Source organism: Amyelois transitella, chromosome 7 (genome assembly GCF_032362555.1).
Source record: "Amyelois transitella isolate CPQ chromosome 7, ilAmyTran1.1, whole genome shotgun sequence".
NCBI classification, from domain to species: Eukaryota; Metazoa; Arthropoda; class Insecta; order Lepidoptera; family Pyralidae; genus Amyelois; species Amyelois transitella.
In genome coordinates, this window is record NC_083510.1 from 6,265,149 (window position 1) to 6,270,038 (window position 4,890).

Sequence of the window (4,890 nt, forward strand, 5' to 3'; positions counted from 1 at the left end):
TGCTCTTGAAAGGGCATCGGCCACAATGTTATTCTTGCCCGGGCGATATGAGATCTCAAACAATTACTATCAAACTATCTTAAACAATTTTTTATTCCAATTTGGTTTAAGTTGGACCAAACCAAACGCATCTGAGAAAACCCCATTCACGTCGGAGTTTTTTGCCAGTAAGCTGTAGGTTTCAATACATATGTATAATTCAATTCAATCTTAAAAATACCAACCTGCTATGTAACTCTCTTTCGTTTGTTTAACCAATAATACTTAATATATTCAAGTGGATAAATATAAAACTATATTCCACATCAGTTAGTAAAGCTTTCAAATAAGTTTGCGACGATCAAAACTGTATTTTTACCTCGAAACACTAACTAATATTTAAATGTCTCGGACGTGTTGTTAAGTACACGGAACGTTGAAATTAGATTCAAATAGAAACTTGGTTCTAGCCAGTGCTCATAAACTGTGTTTGCAGAGAGACGAATGCTTGGTGTAGCATTATTGATCCTTCCAATAATTATCGAACACGTTTCATGTCACCATGCTCAAACAAATGTTTAAACACAAAAGTGGACGAGTATGGCGGATACTCGGTGCCACATTGTTTGTAAGTTTACGTACGGAATCGTAAAGAGGCAGGCAGTAGGTAGAGCTAACAGAACGGCGGTGAGAGCAACGACTTGCACTGTAGTTCGAAAGACACGACTGGGTGTTTGATTTTCGGTTTATGGGATCTGTATATTTATTTACCGATTGATTATTGCTAATGACTATGTAAGTAGGTGTGGGGTCACGTAGAAAAAAAAATATTGTCCGTTAGAGGAATGTAAGTTTTTTGATGCTTCAAAATATCCTTTAGCATAAAAGCAACAAAGATATCATCAGCATTATTCAAATGGTGATTGTCGCTTTGCGTCCTCCCTGGGGAGAATTCTTAGGAACACCTTTTTTACGATCTTGAAGTAGCATTGGTAATCAAAAAAAGTCAAAATTACAATTGGATCTAGGTATGTATCTCTATATATATATATATCTATGTGAAATAGTGGATCACACTTTTGTCTTTTAATGTGACTATACTTGAAGACTTTAGAACCCTAAAAATTCGTATTCAACATTTCACATGGCACCTGGTCAGTTGAGAATGAAGTGCGAATGTTAATACTTGGTAATTTTCTATCAAGTAAATAATAAAAGTTGCTATCTTTAGCGATATGCTAACCACTTCATAGTTTGATAAAAAAAATATTTGGCGAAAGTAACTTCAGTTTTTTACTATAAGTATTAACTATAAGTATATAAATGTACTTTCTTACTTAGATTTTTCTTGGTGCATTCTTATTCTAAATACTTGCTAAAATATTGCATTAAAAATAACTACCAATTATACCTACCTACCTGCATCACATTACCTACAGCAGGATAATTTGTGTCTATTTAAAAATGCTGAGCTTATTGCTACGAACTCGTTCAGAAAAATGCAACGTAACTAAGATTTGATGACAGTAAATAGAGTAACTGTGACTTTCCTCTGGGTCAAACATGAGAAATAGATTCGATATGTTAGATTCTGTTCAAACATGATTCAGCATAGACCATCAAATACGACATGCTAAAATTTTTCGAGAATGTAGGTAACGTGACTACATATTTGAGCATTATACAATACCTACACTGTTTCAAATAGCCGTTATGTCCATCGATTTTACACAAAAATATTTATTATCTCCTATCAATTAAGCCGCCAACATAATCTCGTAAGCTGTAAATGACGCGGTCATTCAAAAATCCACGGAAGCCACATATGGCACGAGATGTCGAGACTAAATAGTATTTACGCCAAGGTGTTAATTTCAGGAGGTTAGAGTAGCGTGAATTTTATTTATATGAAAAGTTAATTCATGCCCTGCTAGCACGTAGTGTTTAAACGACAGAGTTAGCACAAGGCTCCGAATAAACAGAAACTGAGTTGGAGTCTCCGCGCCGGCGGCCGCCGTCTGCATCGGTAGGTACCTATATGCAGCAAGCGTTCATGCGCGTGTAGTAAAACTTTCATATTCAGAGGTGCATGTACTTAAATTAATGCCTGTTGTTGTATTTATTAATATTTAAGTATTGTATCCCAACTAATATTATAAGTTCGAAAGTAAGTTTGTTTGAATATTACCCCTTCACGATTTAAATTTTCGCGTATTATTATATAAGAGTCTGGAGAAGGACATAGGGTATCATTCATCCCAGTAAAAGCTTAATTTCCTATGAGATTTGCGAAAAACATCTATTCTATTGTAGGTGACGCTAAATTCGCCGCCGAAACTGCGGTCTAAAGCTAGTTGTTAATATTTGGTTAGTAACTATAGGAAGATAGCTCTTTGGCTTAATGATAAAATAAAAAAAAAATCAAATATAGACAGGTTTTTAGGACATCGCCTAAAAGAAGAATCCCAAATTTATAGGCCTATCTCTTAGTCGCTTTTGACGACATCCATGGGAAAGTGCCGGGAACTAAACGGCATCCTGTTCAAAATTATTTTATTATTAAGGATAAAAGACAGAAGTGGCAAAGGGCTTTTTTTATTACCTGTCTACCTTTTTCATCTTCTCTTTATAGGGTAGGTACTTATTCATAATCTTAAAAATTTAACCCTTTTGTAAAGATATTACCTACAATGTGCAATGCATATAGGTACATACCGAATTATAATCTTTTCTCAGCATGTGAAAATGATTTGTAGGTCCAAGGTTTGAAGTAGGTATGCTACCGCATACCTATAGTTACGATGAACCTTATTTATGTATTTATTTACGCCAATAATACAAGAAAAAGAGAGTTTTTATAAAGCTGAAAGTTAGGTATACTTTAATCTTGTGACAGCCTTAAGTTTCTTTTTCTATGGAAGCTATCTACCTACTTGCTAATCAATGCTTTTGTATTTTTTTACATGTCGTCAAATACGGTTATCAAGGCAAGGTTTGTGGCTTTTTGTGGCAAATAAAATATTACAAACTACAACTTTTTGTGTAAACAAAGAGATTTTTGGTCAGTAGTTTCTAAGAAGGGACGGGGTGAGTCTTAATCAAACATCAAATAGGTCAACTATGTCAACTGTAAGTTTCCGAGTTTTTTATATGTGAGGAAAATTTTATTAAATATGTATACATTTGGTCGGTCGGATCGTATGTATCGTAATATGTATACATATCGTCGGTAGATGAGTGTTGGTTATGGTGCCCTATTCTGACTACGAACAACAAAGATTTTTATGCAAATGACATCTATACAAATTTGGTCTCTGGGAACGGAAAAAATGGAAGTACTCCGTAGATCGAAAAAACTGGAGTAAGAAATTTCTTCGTTTTTTTTTTAAAATTATTTAGTAAGTATTTATTGTCTTTCATCTCATCGTTGGGTGGCTCACTCCCTAACCTTTTTTACTACATCCTCATCCTTAATTTTAAGACGATTTTTCGGTAAAATATGGTATTTATTGGCTTTCAAAATGCAATAGTTGAACCAGAAAAATACTTTAAATAATTTTTGTTTCACAACTTCGCTGTGTTAATTTCTTTACCTAAGTATGTTAGTGAGATAATCTGAATAAAATAGAAGAACAAATTGGTTAGGAAATAAAAACTATTGAAAGAATTGTTTTACGTATTGAATTAACTCAAATGTTACGTAGGATAGGTTCAATTACAAAGTCTTGAACCAAAGTTATTGTCTAATCTACCTAAATCATAAAGAAGAGTTATCACCTAGAAAACGTTGAAACAAATTTGAATTCACCGTGCACCGATCGGTTATAGGTAACGGTTCGGAGATATTTAAAAATGAAACATTTCTGTGGAGAGCATTGAGCCCGTGGTTGTTGGAGGTTTCCTTTTCCAATTAGCACTTTGCCGGCAGACCGTAACTGGGTGAGGCGGCGTTGGAATGCTGACTAGCTGACGGCTGCGGCCAATATGCTGTACCTACTCGCCTGTACTTACTTACTCTTTGTTAAAATCTGGACACTGGATCTTAGAGATAAACACATGCCTGTTGGTTAGAAAATATAGGCGTGAAATAATTTATTTGGGTGCGATGAAAATATAAAAAATGTTGTATCTGTAATCACAATTACTTAGTACAATCGATAATTTCTTAGTCCAATACCCTTTGGCCATCATACTGGACTGACTTAGGTAACCCACAGAAAAGCTAAGAAGGGTGTTACTGAAAACACGAAAAAATGAAAGGGGAAATTAGAAGAGAAAAATCGATGAATATAGAGTAGATTCCTACAGCATTATATCCACGCTGACAGACTGTGTACCAATATTATATTTTTCATGTTTTTTACATAGTAAATTCAATTATTTCATTAAGCCTAAAAGTTGAACGTGGCCTATCAGTATTTCAAGACTGCTGGCTCTGTCTACCCCGTTAGGGATGTAGAGGTGGTTATATGAATGAATGAACAAATATAAGCTCTCTCGCAAGAAATAAAGACGTGATTATATGCATAAAATTTTTTCACGAAAAGGTGTTTTAATCATTTTCTAATAGAACGCGATGAAATCAATTTGGATTCATCGCTGCGCAGGATTGCCTCCGCGTAGAGCCTCCAGCCCGCACCAATCAGCTTAAGTTTCAATACGGCAGGGGCGGAGCTTCGTCCTAGACCGCACCAGGCTCAACAAGTCAAAATAATTAAAACAAAACGTATTACTGATAAATAAGATTCAATATTGGTTACACTTTGTAACAACAAGATTTTAATTTCACAATGGAAAATGTACTTTATAGTATTGCGGTATGAATCACAATTGATTGTTATGAGGAAGAAACGGTGGGTATGTTATTCGGTGACATGCTAATGAGGTGTAGTCTGATGAGTTTGCAGTGGT